Raw genomic sequence first — 22,053 nt, forward strand, 5'->3', positions numbered from 1 at the left:
AGCAGCTGTGGGTGGGACTAAGGGGAAGATGTGGGGCAGGTGTGGGTAGGGCTGAGGGTAGGGTGGGGTGGGCATGGGTGAGGCCAAGACAGGAGCTTTCGTGGGCTGGAGTGTGGGTGTGTCTGGGGTTTAAGGGTTTAGGTATCCATCCAGTTCCAGGATTTGAACTCACTGTGTTTTTGATCTTTTCTAGACCATGCTGATGGCTGGCGGGGGAGGGAAAGATGATGGAAAATTTGGTCCACCAGGAACTTTCCAGAACTCAAACTCTGTGGCTCTATGGTGCCTCTTAGCTAGCCCTGGGGATGGACTGCTGTTCTTTCCATCTCTACTATTGTGTAGCCATGCTGTAGCCGTCCTGTAGGCTCACACCGAATTCTGCCTTCTCTGTGGACAGCTCCATCTCCCTCTGGGAGCAAAGGCTGAGTCCCCTCCTGGCATCTCCAGCCCAGTCCCCTGAAGCTCATGCCTGGCTCCTGTTCCCCTGGGTGGGTGTCTCATCCAGTGAGGGGTGGGTTGGTGTTTGAGGAGAGGATGGGAGGAGGGAAGGGGGTAAAGGGGAAGAAGGAAGGAGGGGAGGGGAGGAATGGAGGGAGGCCTTGCTAATCAGAGGCTGTCACTCCACAGGTCTCAGTGGGTGGGGTGAGCACTCATGGGTGGATGTGTATGTGGTGGGATGACATCTCCTCTCCTAGGGGGCTGCAGGTGGGGTTCAGGGCAGAGGAGGATGGGCGACCCTCCCAGTTACTGACAGATGGCCTTGAAGGCTCCTCAGTGGAGGGATGAGAGGAGCAGCTCCTGTGACTGCCCTGGCTGGCCCCTGCCACCTCTAATGATGCCCTCAGCACTTCTTGTTCTGCTTTGTTGGTGGATGTCACCTGTCTTCCACGATGTCTTGGAGCCTAAATGCTGGCTATGAATATAAGTCCTTAAGGTCACTCTCCTTCCCCTGAAACCTGGCCTGGCCTCTCCTCTGGGTAAGAGGAACAATACAGCACGCTAACCTGTCTTCCTTTTCCCACCAGGAGCCACCCTGGAGCTGAGTGTCAATCTGTGTTGCAGCTTGTTGACCTCTCTGAGCCCTGGGTTCCTCCCAGTTCATCCCTCGTTGGCGTCAGTGAAGATCGACTGATATAAAGATGTGGTTCTGAAGTAGCACTTGGGGATGTGGAGGAGTGGCATGTGGACCCTCCTGAAATGCTGCTCAGAGCAAACCCAGAGCCAGGGTGGGGGCACAGGGCCAGTGGGTGTCTCTTTCCTCCTGTACCCAGGGGCTTGGCATGGGAGACGAGCAGGTTGGGCTCCTCTGCTGCCTGAGTGCCCGCTTTCTCTGGAGGGCAGATATCCTGCCCCTCCTGGTCATACACGCTGCCAGCTCCTGAGCATGGATTGCTGGACATGTGGCCCCCAGGCCTGAGGCTGCAGCTCCTGGAACCAGCCCCACCTCTGTGCCCTGTACATGCTGCTATCTCTGAACCAGGGCCCGAGTTGGGAAAGGTCAGCTATTTATACCTCTGTCAAGTCCAGCTGCAGGGCGCTGGGCTGTGGTGGAATTTTCCATGAGGTTTTAAGGCTGTATACTGTAGCTGGAATAGGGAAACTGAGTGAGCTTGGGGGGTTTCAGACATGGGCAAGTACACTGAGAAGAAAAGCCAGAAAATCAGTGTTCCTTTGGCGAAGGATAGAAAAATCAAGCAGCCTCAAGATGCTAGCTGGGCCCCCTCCAGCCTCTAGACCTGGGGAAAGGAGGAGAGCGTGTGCATAACCAAGGCCTGAGCAGCTGCAGACACTGGCATGGTCCAGGCTGTTTGAAGCCGGAATTAGCCTCCCCATGATAGCTGAATGGGTCTCCTGCCTGCCTGCATGCAGTTTTCTTGGTAAGAAAGTGGGGTATGTGGGCTGAGGGTGCAGTGGGGTTGCAAGATGGACTGGGTGCATACAGGAGCTCCAGCAATGATGAGAAGGCTCTGCAACTAAAGCTTTGACACCTGCGGTTTGGATTGTGGAGCTGTTTTTGCTCAGGCATCTCTGGGGACAGCTTTGTGGCCTCTGTCCTGTCTGTCAGGTAAACTAAGCATGGGCTTAGTGAGTCAGAAGTGTGCCAAGGGTGATGGCCTTGGCCTTGCACCACTGTGCAAAAGGGGCATCACCATGAAATTGACACGAACATGTCCCCATGCTGCCCAGCGGATCCAGAAGGAGGGTGAGGGCTCACTTGTGCCCCTGTATCTTTCCCCATGGAACTCTGCTCAGGCTCCTCAACTGTCCCTATCGACCATGAACCACGAGGCACTGTCTCAAAGCAAAGTGAGGACAAGACACATACTGTGGTCCCTTCACACCCAGGGAGGCTGGTTCCAGGACTTGCTGCAGATCCCCAGGTCAGGTCCCCCGAGTCCAGTCTACAAGATGATGTCACATTTGCCCACAGCCTGAGTAATCCTCTGGTACAGCATAAATCACCTCTCAGTGGCCCAAGATCCTCAACACAATGTGCAAGCTACACAAATAGCTGTCCTAATGCATTAGGCAGTAGCATGTGAAATAAGACTTGTACATTTAGGAAGACATCGTTCTTCTGCTGGGCATTTTCTGTTTACAGTTGGCTGAATCCACAGTGCAGAACTAGAGGACACAGTGCGCAACTGTGACCACTATCCTCTGGAATCACCATTGGGCAGGCACTGTGTGCCCAGCACTGTGATAGACAAAGGCTCAGAGATGCTGAACACTTTGTTCAGGGTCATACAGCTGCTCAGCAGACAGCAGAATCAGGGCATGCATGCAGCGTGCCGGGTCCCCCTGCATGATCCCCACTGTGACAGCCTCAGCCTCAAAGCAGGGGATTATTAACTGAAGGCAGCTCCAGTGTGTGAAGGTCACCTCCTTCCAGAGCTGCACAGGTACTCACTGGGCATTTTGCGGGGCAGAGGAAGGGCTTCTAGGATCTGATGCTCTGCTGCTGGCACTCCTCAGCACTCAGGCTGAGCCTCTGTAGGGAGCTGACTGTGCCATGGCATTGCTGATAAGTGCTCCCCAGACTCACGGGGTCCCCTTTCATGCCAGGGCACTGCTTAATCAGTCAAGAAAGAGACCACTGAGCCCAGCCGTCTGTGTTTTCTTCTTCCTCCTGAGTCAGTCAGACCTTATAGGGTGTCAGCCAGCACCTCACATAAATCAAAGCCTGGGCTGTCTCCCACTGAGCTGCTGGGGCTGCCTCTGCAGCCACTGTCCCTTCCTTATTCACTTACTCACTCATTGATTCATTCTGCAAGCAGGGTGGGGCACTGGTTCACTTTGGGCACCATGTGTAGACTCACAGGAGCTGGCACCTGCCTGTTAGGAGGTAGCCAGGGTGGAGTCTGAGTTGCTCCTGTCTCTGACCTCTCTATATTTGACAACAGAGACCCAGAGAGGCCCACCCTCATGCTCCTGAGCCCTGCTCCCGCCAGCTCCCTGCTTACTGAGAAAACACAGTGTGGTGTCAGCAGGGGCCCTGTGGGGGCTGCTCATGCTGGTGCTGATGGATGGATGGGACAGCGGAGGAATTCTCCCCTCTCCCAGGCTTGGTGGCCTGGCCCCGCTCCATCAGGCTCAATCTTAAAGAGACAAGGCCAGGGACAAAGGTGGCTTGTGTCCAGCAGCCCATAGGTTGTCACTTCCTCACCCCAATACCATCGCTTGGTAAAAGGACCTTGTGGGTCCAGCAGAACCTGAGTTCAGGTCCCAGGCCAGTGAGCAACAAGTGGGAGATGCTGCAGAGGCCCTCACCCATTGGTGTCTGGGGGCTACAGAAATGCCTCTATACAGGGGCTCCAAGGGGCTGAAGGGATGAGGGACGGGGTCACCCTGGACCCCTTGGGGAAGTGGGAAGGGACAACTCCCCCTGGCAGGCTAAACAAATCTCCACCCAGCCTCCTTGGAGCAGCTACAGACCTGGGGGGATGGTAGAGTTTTCTTTGCTACCTTCACCCAACACCTGTCCTGGGTGGCACAGCCCAGGCCTCCGGCACCAGAAAGGCAGAAGCATGAGACTCCCCACACCTTTGCATCCACATCACCCTTCCTGCCCTCCTGACACCCAGCTTTCCTACATCCTCTGTTTGTTTTTATGGTACTAGGGATTGGACCCAGGCCCTTTGTACTGAACTGTACCCCAGCCCTTTATAAATTTTTATTTCGAGACAGGGTCTCCCTAAACTGCTAAGTTGCCTAGGCTGGATCTGAACTTGCAGTTCCCTGCCTTGGTCTCCCTGAGTGCTGGGATTACAGGTGTGCACTCTCACACTGGGCCCTTGCTGTCTTATTATAAAGCACAGGGCTCCACCTGGGGTACCTTTGAGTACCAGCTCCCTCTGGCCTGCTCCGGAGCTGGGCTGAAACTGGAGCTGGAGGTCACATAGTCAGAGTGGCTTTGGGTGAACGAGTGTCCTGAGCCTGGTGTGTGTTATGCCTGGAGCCTTAGAGTCACCCCTACTCTGCCTAGGTGGGAAGAGTAGATCTGGGGTAGGCTTGACACCCAGGACCTAGGCCACACCTTTGTCCACACCTGTTTTCCCTGAGCAAGGACAGGGACCACAAGAACAGCTGTCATCCCTGTGGCTGTCACAGTGGGGAAGTCCCAGGAGGCCAGTATCCCAGCAGGGGCACCGAGGGGGTGTGAGAGGGTGATGTCCATGGTGACTGGGAATCAGGCACAGAGGAGGAGGGGAGGCAGCTGGACTGACCTGGCCATGTTGAATGGAGAGATCACCACGTCCCAGGCCAGCCCTGAGCTTGTAGTGGGAGCTGCCTCCCTGTGTCCCTAAACATCATGGCCCGATGGGGCTTCTGGGCCCCACACACAGGCGCTGTGCCTGCAGGCAGAGACATGGGACTTGGGGAGGGGCTGAGAGGTGGCCTCTGTGCATCCTCCCACACGGCTGTCCTGACCCTGGCTGTGTCTGGTCCTCAGGACCTGCTCAGCCTGGTCTCAGCCTGGCTCAGAGTCCAAACCCAGGCCTGGAGCTCAAGTTCAAAGCTGCCACCTGTGGCAGTGGTCTGGATATGCCCAGCCATTTCCTGCAGGGCAGGGTGGGCATGGCAGGAGTCTGCAGACACCAGGCATTGCTGGAACTGACGGGCCCTGTACAGCAGACTGTGGTAGTCTGATCCAGTCTCTTGGCCGCCATCTGGGAAGGGTGCTAAATGCTCAGTGTCCCACCCCAGTCCCTGGCCCTACACCCCCTGGGAGATGCAGCCAGATAGGAGCCAGGGTCTCTAGTGCTGCTGGCTGTCAGGACAGCTTTTCCGTGAAGCTGGGTCATTGTGGTGACTTTACTTTGTAATCCCCAAGTCTCAGGGCTGCATTAAAGTCACATCTGACTGTTCTGCTCCTTCTGCACAGCCTTATGTGGGAGCAGTGCACGCACTTGGGCTGGAGTTACACCCAGAGGTAAATTTGGGGCCCAACTCCACCACACTGTAGGGCTGCACCTCAGGCACTGCCTTCTATTCAGAGTCGGACTCCTTCCTGTAAACCCGGTGGGTGGGTCTGCCCAGGCTGGCTTGCTACGAGGTTTGAGAAACCAGACCTTTACAAGGTGCACTCCAGCCAGAAATACCAGTGGGGCTCGATTCACACTCACACCCATGTGCCTTTCCCTGGGAAGACCAGGGGGGTCCCAGGCCCTAGGTCAGCTCCCAGGGTAATCTCAGGGGTGCTGGGGTCTCACAGTACTGGAGTCTCAGGGTGCTGAGGGGAGAGGTGGTCAGCTCTGCTGGAGGGAGGTATCTGGGGAGGGCAGGCTGGCAGGGAGAGCATGAGATTCCTGTGAGCTGGGTTTCTTGCTGGCTGTCCTGGGCGGGCAATGAGAGTACCTGGGACCTGCCCACTCTGCTGCCAGCCCTCAGATCCTCTCCTGTGTGTCTGGGTGTTACTGGACACAGAAGGGGCTGAAGGGAGTGGGAGAGGGTGCAGTGTTTGGGACACAGGGCACCACTGGGGATGGTGTTGTGCTGTTTAGTCCCGAAGGCTGGGCCTTTTCAGCAGCTGGCTTCTCAGAATTCAAGGATCTTGGTCCCTGCTCCTCCTCAGCCTTCAGGTGTGGATGTGGGAGATGCAGGCCGGGCCCTGGGCACCTGGAGCCTCCGCTGTTGAGTCAGTGACAGAAACCTGGGATGTGAGGAGCAGGACCGATGCCTGGCAGTGTCCCCCATACTTGGAGCTCCTGCCTGTACACACCAGCACGCCTCACAGCACCCGCCCAGCCCTGGGTGGCAGGTGTGGGGGCAGAGAGGCCTGGGTTCAGGGAGGACGTGGGGATGTGTAGGTTGATCCAAACATCTGACCAGAAGGCCCATGGTAGCCAGAGGTGTGCTTGCAAGATCCTGATTCTGGGGTGTCTGACTACACCTTGGAGCTTGGGCCTTGCCCCATGGGGCAAAGACCTTGATGTCCCTGGGGCATTGCTGGGAAGTAGGGTGGCCACCAGCCAGGTACAGCCCTGGGGAAGATCTTGGGCTCCCACCACACGGGTAGTCTGATGAATGCTTCTGGCCCTTGTTGCGGCCACCTGCCCTGCCCTCTTGAGACAGTTCTGGCAGAGAAAGACTCACTGCCCTCAGAAGGGGCCCCCTGAGCCCAGTATGCTCATTGTTTGGACCTGTGTGCCGGCTGCTGCAGCCCTGGACCCTCAGCCTGGGTGGCCCAGATGTTAGGAGAAGGTCCTGGCTACCGTGTCACCAGCTGGCCCTCTCTGCCATCCCCTTGGGGAAGGGCTGGGGCCTCACTATCTTGGGCCTGAGCCATTTGGGCTGTGGGAACAGCAGATCCAAGGTCAGGGCTCAGCACTTCCAAGCAGTGTGTGGCCTGGGCATACCCCTACCTCTCCGGGCCTCAGTTTCCTCTTCTGTCATGTGGACACAGGGACTCAACCACCACCTGCCCAGGACTCCACACAACTGGTCCTCATACTTGAGTGCTTCTGGGGGCCAGAGGGGCTGTGGAAGGCACAGAAGGTAAGACAACCTTGTCCATAATTTGAGCTTCACAGAATACAACATAAAACCTCAAAATTAGCCCCTGTTCTGCCTGCTAAAACCCAGCCAGGCCACAGGGTTCCTCCTGCAAGCCTGGTGTCCATTGCCCCCAGAGAAGGCGTATGTGTCCCCAGTGTGGAGGCTTTGCTACTGTGCAGTCCTGTGTCAGGGCCGGCTTGGCTCCTGTGTTTCTGGCACTCCAGGCCCTGTTCCTTCTTTAAAAAATGTTTTATTAGTCATGTGTGCAGTACATAATGTTTACACTCCTCTTGGGGTAGGCACATGTACACACCACACCTTAATTCTTCACGGTCCCCTTCTCCTCCACTCTAGGACCCCCCCCATCTGTAGAACCTCTGGTATTTGCGAAAGAACTATCTCCTCATTTCCCATTGTCTATCTTGCATTTAGGTTTTTGAATTTATTTATAGTCTGAGTATCTCATATGAGAGAAGTCACTTGATATTTAATGTTAGTGAAGTAAAGTAAGTTAGTGAAGTAAGTTAGTGAAGTAAATCAGACATGCAAGTTTAAGAATCTGTGCCTCCTGAGACAACACTAGGGATGAACTCCTGAGCCTGGTCCTGCCGTCTCATCTTCTGAAAGAGGCCATCAGGGCCTGAGAGATCTGCAGGGGCCCTGTGGTGAATGCCAGGGTCCTGGAAGCAGTGAGGGGGATGGGAAAGAGCAACCACAGCTCCCCAGCTCCAAATCAGCAAGTGGGGTCAGCTGGTCAACCACCTACGCTGCAAACCCAGGCTGTCACAGAAATTTTAAGGGAGCATTAGAGATAGGCTAAGAGAAGACTTCAACCGGTGTCCCGTAAATTGCACAACTAAACACGCAGCTGGCTGGGAAAAAAAAAAAGGAAAAACAGAAAAGGTCAATACAGAGAATAAAAAGTTACAGCTAAGTAGGTGTTAAACTGAATATATAAATAACCACTCTACATAGGAAAGGTCGAAGATGAAACACAGACCAACAGAGTGTGTGAGAAATAAAAAGGCCAATTAAGTTGTCATAGAAAATTCACTTTCAATACAGAGACTCAGACCCATTAGGAGTGAGGGCGGGGAAGACGAACGGTGCTCATGATAATCCAGAGCCGGAGGGCTGCGCTGACTTCTGGTGGAGGAGTCAGCAGAACAGGAGGGCTTTGGACCAGGTGTGGCCAGGGGGCAACATTAAAGAACTGTACCTTCTCAGCAGCAGGGGACAAAAATAGGTGGGTCTGGGGAGAAAGGGACCAACCCACCCCACAGCTGGAGGCTTCCGCAGCATCTCTTTGTTGCTGACCCATAAACCAACCCAGCAGAAAATCAGCAGAGACAGAGATCTCTGGACAACGCTGAGTCACCCTGCTGTGTTGTGATGTTTTAGGCCAGGATGCCCAGCAGTAGGAATGGGCGTTATCCCAAAGCTCCTAGTGGTGTTCACCAGTGTGGACACATTCTAGACCCAAATATACCTTGGCACTTAAGGGCATGAAAACAAGTGTATTCTCATACTGCAGTTGGATTCAGCTGGAAATCAATAATGAGAGTGTAGCTGACAGTTCCAACATATTTGGGAATAATCCACTGGTGAGCTAAGAAGCCTTAAACTTAAAACAAAAATATCTTGAACTAAGGGAAAATTAAAATACAAATTGTTACACCCCAGAGTTGCAGATATGTGGTTTGGAAAAGAAAGTTTGTAATGTCAAATGCAGGTATTTGAAAATAAATCATATATAATCAAAGATCCAGGCTTCCACCCCAGGAAGCCAGAGAAATAAGAACAAGTTATATCTAAGCAAGCAAAAGAAAGAAACTACTAAAAATCAGAGCACACATTCATGAAATTGGAAGGAGAAAAACAACTAACTAAATCAAAATTAGTTCTCTGAAAAGATAAAAAAAGTGATAAGCCATTAGCCATTCTAACCAAAATAAAAAAAGAAAATATTAAATTACCAATCTCACAGCAGAGGACAGGAACAGGCCCTGGCCTTAAGGAATGCCGACGGGAGGGGAGCTCATGAGTCCACGACAGAAACTGTGCACCTGCCCTGAACCCCAGGGGTAGAACATCGACTCTGAGATCATGGCTCATGGGTCCTGGAGTCCAACCATGAACTTGAACCTGACTAGGGGGCCAGGGAAGGGGCGATTGGCCCAGTGGTGTCAGAGCTGCTTTAACTCATGTTTAGCTCAGTGTAGACCCAGATGCACACATCCATGAACACTCATAGGTGTGTGTATGCCCACGAGGTGCAGCTCACATGTACTTCCTTGCCTGTCTGTGGTCAGGAAGCAACAGCATCCGGACCACACCTCATTCCACTTCGCCCAGGTCCTTCCTAGTGCTCTGAAGTGAAAGGACCCAGTGCCTCAATACAGCAGAGTAGGGCCAGGCAGGGGTGCAGAAGGGCCTGGTGCCAGGGTATGTGGAAGGGGTGTGAGGGCCTGGGGGCCACTCCCAGGGCCAAGGCTGGACACCCAGCAACAAAATAGAGAGGTAGCTGCACATTTTAGACAAAGGTCTAAAGCAAATTCCCACAAGAGTATACTGATACCAGCGCATGATTGCATAAATAACTAAGTTGGAAAATGGCCATCACCACTCTGGAGGTCACCTGCCCCAGGAGTCTGGAGGGAGCTCCCCACTTTGAGTGTGGAGACACAATGCAACCTTAAGGGGTGTGAGGAGGAGCAGCTGTTCAGGAGGTTCACGGTGTGTGCCTCAAATACAATGTGATGAGGACACAAGCCCCGAGGCTTCCCTGTCAAGACTCCATGGGCCTGGTCTAAGGAAGACAGCACGCAAAGTCAAGGTCATGCAGATGAGGTTATTCTGACAGGGAAAGTCTGAGACACTGACCAAATGTCCAGTGGCATCCGGGGTGGCACCCTGGCGTGGAAAATGTATACTAGGTAAGAACTTCGATAATAGAAGACTGAATAAAATACAAACGTCGTGGGTAATAACATATGGACATTGTTGCCCTCTTGATGAATTTGTTCACAGTAACGAATAGCTCCTGCTATGTAAGAGGAGAATGACTGGGGACAGAGGCAGGGCACATGGGGACTTCGGGAACTGTCTGATGAATTCCTACTGATTTCAACTCTAGGATTGACAGTTTCCTTTTGAAAAGGTGAAAAGAGATTGCACAAGTGAAGGGAAGGTGGGAATGAAGGGTGGTCGGAAGATGTGTGGATGCAGAAAGATCCAGCCCACAGAAACTCTCCGGGTGCAGGGGTTGGAGGCTGTCGGAGCTGGTCCACACCACTCTATACCATCACTGGGTAGTTTTAGAACCCTGTTATCTTTGTCACCAGGGGAAGCTTCCTGGTTACTCTCCATATTTGTGCACCATCCGCTGCTGGGGACGCTGGAAGGCACCTTGGAGCAGCAAGGTGAGGGCAGCAGGGAGGGCTGGGTCCAGGGGAGGAGGTGGTGGGCAAGTCCAGCTGTCTTCAGGCAGATGAGGCCCCCTGGCTGCAGAGTCTTCACCTGATGCTGCTGTCTCCTGCAGTCAGATCCCACACCAGGGCCAAGGAGCAGACCCAGCAGATGCTGGAGTGCAGTCTCATGCTTACTGGTACTGTGCTGGAACTACTGGGGCTGGGGTCTAAGGAAGAGAGAGGTTTATTTAGTCCATAGCCCTGGGGGTTTGAGAGCAGCATGGTGCCAATGTCAGCTCTGCTCTGTGAGGACCTCTAGGGATGACTGCCATGGCTGGGCATGTGAGAGGGACAAATGACATGGTGACATGGGAGGCCCAGGGAAGCCCCCAGTGACCCAGACACCTCGCAACCACCCTGCCTCTTCCTATGGCCACACTGAGGACCAGGCCACCAGCACCTGGGAACAAACCATATCAAAGCATGAAAAGAAGGTCCCCTCTCCGGCCCCTCTGAGTCACAGGGACCACCCATGGGCTCCTCACTAGTGCCCTGAGCCCATGTTCTCCCACTGCCTGTGCCCATGAGATGCTGCCACCACCAGGCTCTGTCCTTGGCCTGGCACATGCCTTCCCAGGGTACTGAGTGGTAGCGACTACTGCTGCTGTAAAGTGACCCCACACTTGCCCTGGCTGAGCACTGCTCTACAGCAGGGAGGACCAGTCATGTCAACTTCCCCCAGGCAGGTGGTGGCTGGAGACACAGGTCAGCCTCTTTGGCTCACAGACATGGCTGGCCCAGCACTTCCCTGGAATTCTTGGGCTGGTTCCCTGCAGAGAACTTGGATTAAGGCTAGGCCTTTTGAGGGTTGAATCACATTCAACTTCAGCAGCTGCTTTATGAGGTTACACTTTGGGGCAGCTTAGGCTAATTATCATGGATCGAAAAGCGTCGCCTACGGAGCTGGCTGCATTTACAGATGTTCCTGGGTTCCATCCCAGAGGAGGGGCCTGGGATCAGGGTATTTACTGTGCTTCCTGGGAGGCTGGGGTGCAGATTGAAGTGTCTAGGCAATGAAATAGAAAGTTCATGTAAAATACGTTTCATTTTCTAGGCATAGTTTCCCATGCTTGTTTATGGATCGGGATGGAGATGAAAGGGCAGTTGGGAATCAGAAAGCAAGTGTCTGCAAGAAGGAGTGGAAAAGTCAGGTTCTCTGGCTGACTTGTCCAGAGAAGGAGCTGAGTCCAGCATGGAGAGGGCATGGTCAAGGTCAGTTGACCAAGAATGGCAGAGCAGGGTCAGCTGAGGCCAGGTGCCCGGACCTCCAACCCAGACCAGCAGGCCTGAGACCCCCGGGGTAGGTGACAGTTCCTACTTGGTTTCCTGAGCGCGTGACCCCTGTTGGCACCTTCCCAGGTCTCTTCACCCAGACCCCGGGGGCTCAGGGTCCTTTCCACTTGACCTCAGCTTCGCTCGTCTTCCTCCACCCTCCTGGACTGCAGTCTCCCCGAGAGCCGGCAGCCAGTTTGCCCGTTCCTGGACTGAGCCTGGAGTGGCTCTGCTGGGGTGCAGGAGTGAGTGTCATTCCTGGGCTGTAAGGGGAAACCACCTTCCACAAGGACAGGTCCACAGTGCATCTTGGGCTGCAGAGCCTGCCCCAGCTTCAGGAGAGGGAGGTTGAGGCTGTGAGTTGATCTGACATGACCTACAAGGCCTGCCAGTGTCTTAGTCAGGACAGAACATGAGGCACTACGCTTTCATGATTCCTGTGTGTCACCCACTGGTACTCAGTTTAGAGATATTCTTTCCAATCCCTCAGGAGCCCCAGGAGATGCTGGGCTCAGGGAGTGTAAGTGATAGGCCCTGGGTGGCAAGGCCTGTGTGAGGTGGGGCCAGGATGGGCACAGTCCTCAGCAGCCCGCTCAGCCCCATCTGCGAGTTCTGGAGTACATTTCTGCCTCCCACACGTGTTTTCCAGGAGAATTTGGTTCTGGTCCTTCCTGGAGGTTCTTGGTGACATTCCAGTGTCTCCCAGTGGCTCGGCACCCAACTACGACCAACAGAGGTGAGTCCACCTGTCCCTCTAATCACATCACAGTTTTGTGGTCACCTTGGGGAAGAAGAGGTAGGGGCAGAGCCATGGGACTCCCAGCACCTACGCCATCCCTCGAGAGGAAGGAAGTGGGCAGCAGAAGGGCCAACAGTCATGAGGAATGACCTTGATGGGTGAACTTGCTTGGAGCTTGAAGTGTGCTGGGTGCTCCCATGTGGACCTCACAGAAGCCTTAGCGCTGCCAGGCCCTGCTGACCCCTGCTTTCAAGCAAGGGTAAAAAGCCTTGGGAAGTTAAAGCCTCCCAAACTTCACAGGGCCACTGCCTGTGAAAGCCAGCTTCAGTACAGGGTGACTTTACCACCACAGCAGTCCTGGACCCCTGAGCAGCTCAGACAGTGCTCGCCACTCATGCAGCCCAAGATGCACTGTGGACCTGTCCTTGTGTAAGTCCTCCTGGGCCCTGTATCCTGGGGACGTGCGGATGTGGCTGCCCCGGTCTTGCCTCGGCCTTGCTCTCTGCTGATGGGCAGCGTCATCCCCTGCTTGCCTGTGAGACCCAGTAGCTGTGAATGTTGAGAACCCACAGAGCCCTTTTCTTTTCCCGAGGGGTGATACAGAGCAGAGGAGGGAGGTGGATGGAGTTGGTAGATAGTCTCAGCCTCAGCTGGGCAGTGCCATGCTGCCTTCTCTCATGTGTTGGATAGCCCCCCCACACCCCGTGCCAGGTGCACCAAGGACATGGTTAGGGTGGGAATTGCCTGATCTCAGCGACATAGGGTTTCTGCACATGTGCATCATGTACACTCTGACAAATGGAGCCAGTGATGACCCGGGGTGCCTGTGTTTGCCTCTGCGTGTGGGCCAGTGTATGTGTGTGTGCATGCATGTGTGTGTGTGCACCTTGCAGGGAGAGGCAGGATTATGAGCCACAGGTTGCAGAGACAGCCGTGGCCACACTTGGAGGACTGAGTGTCAAAGCAAAGAAAGCTGGCCTTTTGGACGGTGGGCAAAAGAAAGCCCTGACACTGAGAAAGCAGAGGACCTGACACTATCACCAGGGATGCTTTCTTCAAATTTGGAAAATGGGCTTGGAGGAGTTAGTGCAGTGAACTGGCCCTCACCCTTTCCCATGTCCCTACAGCCCTGAGCCAGAGATAGAGCATGGTGGCCGAGCCCCCCCACACACACACATCCTGGCCTTTCCTGGTTCATCGAGTCTCCTCTTTATGGCTCCTCTTCCATCCATGCAGTTGCCACCTCTAGTGCCCTCTCCTTGATCTCTGCCGTAAGTTGAATCATGTGTCCCCAAAAGATGCATTCCAGTCCCAGCTTCTGACACCCGCGAGTGTGCCTGTGTTTGGAGAGAGGCCGTCTGCAGGGCAACCAAGGTAGGACTTGGTGGTGTTGGAGCCGAGTGGGCCGTGTGCAGAAGTAGAGACACAGACTCACGGGACAACACAGTTCTGGAGGACAAGCGCCATCCTGGAGGCCAAGGGGTGGCAAGGAACACAGTCCCTCGAGCCTCCTGACGTTGGAACCCCAGCCCCGGAGCTGAGGGATTCCACTGCAGCCATGCTAGTGCCCGCTTGTGGGGTGGGTAAAGGGGCCCTGGGGAGCTGGCCTGGTCTCCTCACCCCACATGGTTATAGGCGATTTCTTCACCAAAATGTGCTTGAGGTCTCACCTACCCTCCACTCTGGGGACAGGACCTGGGCTGTTCTGTGTTGTTGTCCCCACCCTGAGTCTGACAGCCTCTGAGGTCTTCCTGAGCTGTGATGTAATGCCTGCTGTCACTGTTCTACCTTTGACTCCTTACCTCAGAGCCGCGGGGGCCTGGCTCGTGGCCCTCCTTGGTGACAGCTTTCCATCTGCAGTGCTGCCCATGGTCTCCAGCACCAACATGAACTCTCCAGGAGTGCTGTCCAGAGCACTTGTCCCTGAGTCCAGGCAGCTGAGTGAGGAGTGAGTGGACATTGCAGACTGGGGAGCCCTACAGATTCTGTGGCCTGTGACATCACAGAGCTCAGAAGAGCAGGGAAGGAAAACTTGGAGGAAGGGAGACTTTCCTCTCCCCATATCCCTGCTGTGCAGTTCTGAGCTGAATCCCTTGACATTCATCCATAAAGGGAGAGAAAGAATGAGCACATCCAGAATCTCTGGGATGGCTTAGCCAGGAGAGGGGGATGAGGAGGCAGTGAAGCCTGAGCAATCCTCACGAGCAGAAGTTGCTTCCCCTTGGCCAGCACAAGCCTGGGAGTGATCAGAGCAGGGGTCGCCCTGACCACTGTGCGGAGCAGCAGCAGGGCTGCTGGCCACCCTGCAAGGAGGCTGACCCAACACAGCCCCGGAGGCTGCTCCAAGCCCTCGGCTCCTCTACTCACCCAACACAGGAAGTGAAGTGGTCACCGGGACCTGGAATCCTGGCCTCAGTTTCTGGTCCTACATCGCTACATCTGAGCTGCATCAGTATGATGCAGCCCACCTGGCCCCGAGAGGCAATGCTGTGCACGTTTCCTCTGCCCTCCTCTCCAGGTGGTGGTAGCACATGTAGGGCTCACCACACAGCCCTTCCATAACATGCAGTGCAGTTCAGCAGTGTCAGTATGTGCACTGTGCTGTGCGTCCACCCCTCGCTCCAGGAGGGCCTTACCACCCCAACTCCACCTCTGCACCCAGAAATAACAGACAGCTCTCCTCTTCTGCTCCAGCCCAGCAACCACTGCTCGACCTCCTGTCCCTGTGAATTTAGGCACCTGGTACATGTGGAGCTTTACGACACATGTCCCTTATGACCAGCTCACCTCACCGAGTATCACAGCCTCAGAATGTACCATGTTGTACCATGTGCCAAGGTTCCCTTCCTTTTCCTGGCTGAGTAATACTCTATTTTATTATCACTGAGATTGAACCCAGGGCCTTGCTCCTGCTGAGCATATTCTCTACCACTGAGCTATGCCCAGCCCTTCCTGACATTTTATTGATCCATTCATGTGTTGTTGATGGGCAGGGGTTGTTTCCACCTTTGGCTGTCATGCTGGCTCTGCTGTAAATACTGACAGATAAATTCCTGTTCAGGACCTTGCTCTCCACATTCTGGGCATGTTGTGACTCTACGTTTAATTTTTTGGAGCAACCACCGTACCATTTTCCCACTGCTGTGCCTGGGCTCCAGCTCCTCCACATCCTGCCCAACACTTGCAACATTTTCTTTTCAGTTTTTGATGACAGTTACACCAATAGGCGTGGAATGCACTGATTTCGCCATTGTGCAAGGATTCGCATTTCTGCCCCACCCCATTATTCTCTCGGTTTCTTCACCCACTGTAATGCAGAGGGTTTGTCAGAACCCTCGTGCTGCCTGTGAAATGCTTCCCACCCCATTCCTCTGCACCCTCTGTGACTATCTCCCCACCCCTGTCACTTCCAGCTGAGAGCACTGGGGGCTGCCAGAGGAGGGGGCTGGCTGCCCTGGGTGCCACCTTCTCTGGAGTCCCCTCAGTGTGTTCTCAGGTCCATCCCGTCACAGTAAATGCCTGATGACTATTTTTCTAACGAACTTCACTTAATAGACTGGAGTGAATCATTTACGACCTCCTGAAGCAGAGGAAGCACTAGGGAAGAAGCTGAATTTCCTCACCACCGTCTCTTCCTCGGCAGAGTCCTGTGTGAGTTTTCCTTCCCGCATGACTCCAGGTGTTCATTGGAATCTGAGCACCTGGTGACTGGCCTCGGCCTGGAAACACAGAGGTGGTGACAATGGCCTAGGGCGACACAGCCACCTTGGTGATGGATGGAGCCACTGAGGCTGGGAGGCCCCACAGCAGTGCCCTGTGGGGAGGGACATTCGGTTGGCTCCAGCTCCTTATCCAGCCAAGCTTTGTGTTGGAGACAGCTGTGTTTGTTGTTGCTGTGACACTGGAGACAGAGGGCCCAGCTCCTCTCAGTGACAGGGCGAGGTCACCAGGCATCTGCATTTCATTCTTTGTCACCACAACAGCAGCCCTGGGGTTCCTGGGCCACTTTCACCCCCACCGCAGACAGTGTCTGTCATCCTCCTGCTGGGGACAGCTCTGCAAGTGCCCTTGGTGTTTCTGGGAGCAAAGGCACTGGGCACCCTCCAGCTGTCACTTCAGCCCAGGAGGATGGTGCCTCCCCTGAGCAAAGGGCGAACTCCTCCACTACCCTCATGATCCCCTGGAGCCCAGCTCAGGCAAATTCGCCCATCACTTACTGTGAAACCTCCCTGTCTGTGTCCCTGTTTCTCTGCCTCAGTGTCAGCCCCCCATGTGCAGGGGGACAAAGGATGTGCTGCCAGTATCCAGACGCTTACACTGGGCTGTGCCTTATAACCTTTGCCTCTAAGACACAGACACCCCAAGATCACGCTGCCTCCATCAGCATCAGCTCAAATGTCCAATCCTCTCTTCTGGGGTTTCCATTGCTCAGCCTGGGCTCAGATACCGCAGGTGGGAAACCTGTCCCATCTGGGTCCTGCTGTATCCAACCTGCTTCTGGGAGTAGCCTGCAGATGTCCAGAACAGTGTGGTTGAAACAGTGTCCTCAGCTCCTCCTTGACCGTTCCCAGCTCTGTGGGCTCTGAGAAGTCAGAAAAGTGTTCTTCAGATGAGTTTCCATGTCAGCAGGTCTATGGGTCATGACTTTCTCTGGGTTGTTCAGAAGTTGGTATCTCTTCCCATTAGGGTAGGAGCCCAGGCTTGGGTCCAAGCATCTTCTTGCTGGTCCTGATGCCCATGAAGAAAGCACTTCACCAGACCAACCAGGTGGGAACTGGAGCACAATCCAGCCACACCCTGAGTCTTCAGGAATGGGGAGTTTTATTTCTTCCTTATCATAAAATCAAAAATGTACAGAAGTGTGATCTATTATTTTTATTTCATCAATAAAAAAATCAGACTGTGTTTGCTTATCATCTTGTCCTTGGGTAGGAGGGGGCAGCAGGTGTGGCCCCAGAGCTCTCGGGAGTGTTGGGGTGGCTTTGTGCCCCTCAGGATCCTTTGGGCTGAAGAAGAGGATCGTCTGAGAATCAGGGCCCCCTAGGAGACACTGTAGTCCATGGAGTAGAAAGATGTGGTGAACATCCAGCCTCCAAGGACACACTTGCCACCAGTGTACATCACACTGCAGTTCCTGTGGGGATTTAGAAGAAACCAAGGTTAACTGGGAGTAGAATGCATGCCTGTAATCTCAGCACTCAGGAGGCTAAAGCAGGAGGATCACTGGGAGTCTGAGGTCAGCCTGGGCTATAGAGTAAGTTCAAGGCCAGTGACAGAAGGTTATTGAGACCCTGTCTCAAAAAAACCTTAAAAAACAAAACAAAAACTACAAAAACAGAAACCACAATTTCTACCACTAAGAGAAGTGCATATCCACAGGTTCCCTTGAGAAGTCAGCACGTCTTGCAAAGTGGGGTACCGCTGTCATGTGGGACCATAAGGCACAGGAGGGTCTTCTCAGGCTACCCTGTGTCCCCAGTACTGGACTAGGGGCTCAGGGCTCATTTGCTGCATTTCTCTCTGTTTTGTACAGAAATATTTCCACATGTCCAGCTTTCTATCAGTGTGGGGAATTAAATGCAGCCCAGGTTTCCCAAGCCATGGTGGGGAGGGTCTCTTCCCATGTCGCCCTCCTACGCGGCTGTCCCCCTCTTGCTCCCCAGGTTCTGGCAGCTCCTGGTATTCTCAGTGGTTGTAGAGGTGCTGGGACGCTGAGCAGAGGGTTTAAGAATCAAGGCCCAGGCTTTAGGCCAGGGTGATGGGCAGTGGCTCCAGCCCAATGTGGGTGGCCAGGCCTTGACAGGTATCTGCTGTGGCCTTCCTCAAGACCCAGCTCACATGGGATGTGCAACATGACCCACACATCTCTGGGCCTCAGTTTCCCCTTCCATGCCCTGTCGGTGCTGACCTCTGCCCTTCTGGCCATCAGAGTGAGCGAGTGCCAGGGCCTTGCTCTTTCATATGCATGCAGGAGAGTGGAGGAGTAGGGGCCCTGGCACTAGCTCACCTTTGGGGCTTTTGCTACATGAAGGCGGAGAAAACCCCTCTTCTCATCTGCACCTTTAACTCATCCCTCTGCTGTGTCTCTCCATGATGGGTTAAGTCCTGGGACTGGGCTCAGGGAAGCCACATGCCCTGCACCCCAGCCACCCACCCTACCCCTGAGCTCTGCCTGGTCTTGCTCCCCTCCCGGGCAGAGCCAGAGTTTCTGCCATTTCCGACAGGAGATTCACCCACCATTTGTCATCACTGACATTTATGGTTGGGAGATTGGGGTCGTTGAGATTCCTGGGCTGAGAGACAGAGCCCTATAGGCACGGAGCAGTGACCTGGAGAGTCAGGACCCGGAGGGAGCAGTCATCATAGAGAAGTGGCTATCACAGCACAGCCATCTCCGATGAGGGCGCAGCTACCTGGGGGCATCAGGTGCGCATGTCCCTGCCAAGGATCTAGCACAGCATTGGTCCTGGAGAGGCAGGAAGGCCAGGGCTGTGACAGTGGACCCTGGGGACAATGCAGGGACACTCCCTGAGCAACTGTGGTTAGCGCCAAGAGCAGGGCCCAGAGTAACTGATGTGCATACTTTATAGGAACGTGGTTAAACCCTGTGCAGTCGCTAGCAGTGGTATGGGAAGTGCCTGCAGGGATTTGGAGGTAGAATCTGTCCTCCAGGAAAAAGGCATGTTACAAATTTGTCATATGTGTACACCGTTAGTTTTTAGAAGAAAGCATTTTTCTACAACTAAAGGTATGGGGCCTGGAAAGTCACTCTGGTCATGGAAATGCACACCCTTGTCTGCTCACACACATGTACATGGTCCCCCCTGCCGCCCCTCCCCGAGCGGGGCTGTAGTTTAGGACAGTTCATTTGCCCGCCCTGGCCCTGTGAGGGAGCAGGAGCTGTGCTGAGCATCTGGGGGATGCAGGACACACCGTGGGTTCCATGTGGAAAGCCCGAGTTTTCAAGTGGCAGCAGGGGCATGGTCCTCCAGTTCCCACCAGGAAGGAGGGCTATTTCTGTCCCCTAGAGGGCTCACTATAGGTCACCTTGTACCGTGGCCATCACCCAGTGTCCCCCTGCCTGATAGTCACCAGAGCAGTTCTTGCACAAGCTGTTACTCCACTCTCCCACAATGGTCCCCAGCTCTTGCACGGATCGTCTCTGTCTTCTCCCACAGCTGCTGTGTGATTTCCCCAGCACATACAGTATAGCCTTGGAAGGAAGCCTTGGCCAGCTACGGGCACATGTGGCCCCCCATCCACGGGTCTGAAGATCCCAGAGGACATGCCCTCCTTGACGCTTGTGGAAGGGTTGCTTGGCAGGTGGGAACAGCATGACTGCAGAGGTTGCACGCTCGGCAACGTCTCGGGATTGGCAGTGTGATGGCAGCTGCAGGACCGGTTGGTGTTGCCGGGGAGCATGGCCCTTGCCTGGCTTCCACTGCGAGGCCAGAGAGTGGAAGAGTCGGGAGAGGCCGGGTCCTGGACACTGCCTACCACCAGAGCACCTTCGTGGGAGAAGAGCACCGTCCTGGGCTCACTGCAGAGCAGCTCTTCAGCACTACCAGAAGCAGCCCAGGGCTGACCCGTGCCTGCCAGAAAAGCCGCACAGAAGACACCACAGTGCTGCCCAGACAGGCCATGTTCCTGAGCTCGGAATTTCTTCCAGGTTCTCTGCACTGGGGTACTGAGATTTTCTTTTTTCTTTTACCCTGAGGCTTTCTTTAGTCATCAACTGCTTTCTGGTGCTGACTCTGAGCCCAGTCCTGGGTGAGCTCAGCGGTGGAACAGGTAGGCCCTGCCAGGTGGCGATGGGTATTTCCCTGGGAGTGCAGGCCCAGGGCAGAGCTCCCAGGTGGGTTCTAGTGAGCTCACCTGCCCAGGAATGAGGGCGAGGAGCCCCGAGCTCAGCTGGTGAAAGCTGGAGAAGTGGCTGGGGCAGAAGCAGCAGCAGTTCAGCCTCCTCAGGAGTGGTTCTCATCATCGTGCCGGACATCTGGCTGCCCGAGCATGCATTTCCCAGTGTCTCTGAAATGTGTGTGTCCCTCTCCTGACTGGAGCAAGTGATTGGTCAAAGCTGGGTCACTGCCTATATCACCAGGTTTTCCTGGTTCCAACAGGAAAACCAAACACAGCTCTTTACCCTCAACAGCCAGCATCGGGGAATTCACATCACTCTGAAAATCATTAAAATTTTCCATCAGCAGTTCTGCAGCACACACCAGCTAGGGTCCTCTTGTCCAGCTCAGCTGTGACATTCACTGCCTGAAGTGGCCACAGATCTCACATTTGGAGGGCTCAGCCCCAGACTCCCTGCCGGTACTACAGATGCTGGTCAGAAGCCCCAGGGTTAAACCTTCTTCTCACTCACCGGGACCCCAAAGTGAATTAATATCATCACAAAGGATATTTTGCAGGATTCAGGTAGCTGGTAAGGAGATTCCTAGGGCGATGCTGGGAAGGGTCCCCAGCCCAGGAGTTCTGTCCTGGTGGAGTTGAGGTTATTGTCCTCTTGGCTCATGAACCTGTTCTACTCACCTTCCTGGAAGCCTCCTTTGCTCTGCAAGCTCCTCAGACCCTGTCCTGTGGGACTTATGGGGGTTTCATGGCATAGGCACAATTGATTGAATCATTGGTACCAACCCTCTAATCTGCCTTCTGGGGGACCCACTTCAACCTAAATCTGGGGGACCCACTTCAACCTAAATCCACCTAGGTGCCACCAATCTTCAGATACTCATGAGTATACACAAAGCCACCATCATTTTATATAGTCTGTTGGACTTTGGACATATAAGGCAGGAAATGGGGTTGGAGACTAAATGAACATTTCCCCATATGACTCTTGTCCTTGGGGATTCCAGGGACAGAGTGGTAGGCTGTGGGGTCCTGCTCACAGCCAGCAGTTCCATGGATATTTCTTCCTTTAGATTGGTCTTCTGGATAAAAGGGAAGGGCCCAGGACGTCCAAAGCTAGTGCTGATGTTCTGTTTCTTAGCCAGATATAAATTTTAGTCGGGGAGGGGCATGCTAGAAATGAAAGCAAACCTGGGACACAAGTTATAGGAGAGTTTATCTGCAAATTCCAGATTTTGGAGCAAGATGCCTTTGCACTTCAAATTGTTTATTTTCCAATGACATCATCTTAAATTATAATAGTAGTCAAAGTTATCTTGGTTTTTGGGGGGCACTGTTAAGGCAGAACATGTTTAAATCTTGCAAAGAAATCCTTTGACCTGCCAGGAACTGGAAGAAATACATTTCTACTCAAGAAAAATGAAGGCAACCCTTGTGGGATTTCCAGCTGAGTCAGAGGACTTGGAGTCCAGAAGTCTGGGGCCCAGTGACATCTTCCTTAAATTACAGCTGAACCACAGAATACCTATGTAGAGTGGAGGATGATGGCCAAGCACTTGAAGGAGTTCTCAGGACTCCTTCCTGCCTTGCACTCAGTCAGATTCCTTGGAGGAGTGTGTCTGATCCATCTGAAGCATTCTCCAGGGCCATATATTCTTCTTTACCTACCACTTCCGTGAGTAACCCAAACATGCAGTCTCCCCTGACCGTGTTACC

This window comes from Chinchilla lanigera, unplaced genomic scaffold, assembly GCF_000276665.1.
Source record: "Chinchilla lanigera isolate Chin_1 unplaced genomic scaffold, ChiLan1.0 scaffold00145, whole genome shotgun sequence".
NCBI lineage: Eukaryota > Metazoa > Chordata > Mammalia > Rodentia > Chinchillidae > Chinchilla > Chinchilla lanigera.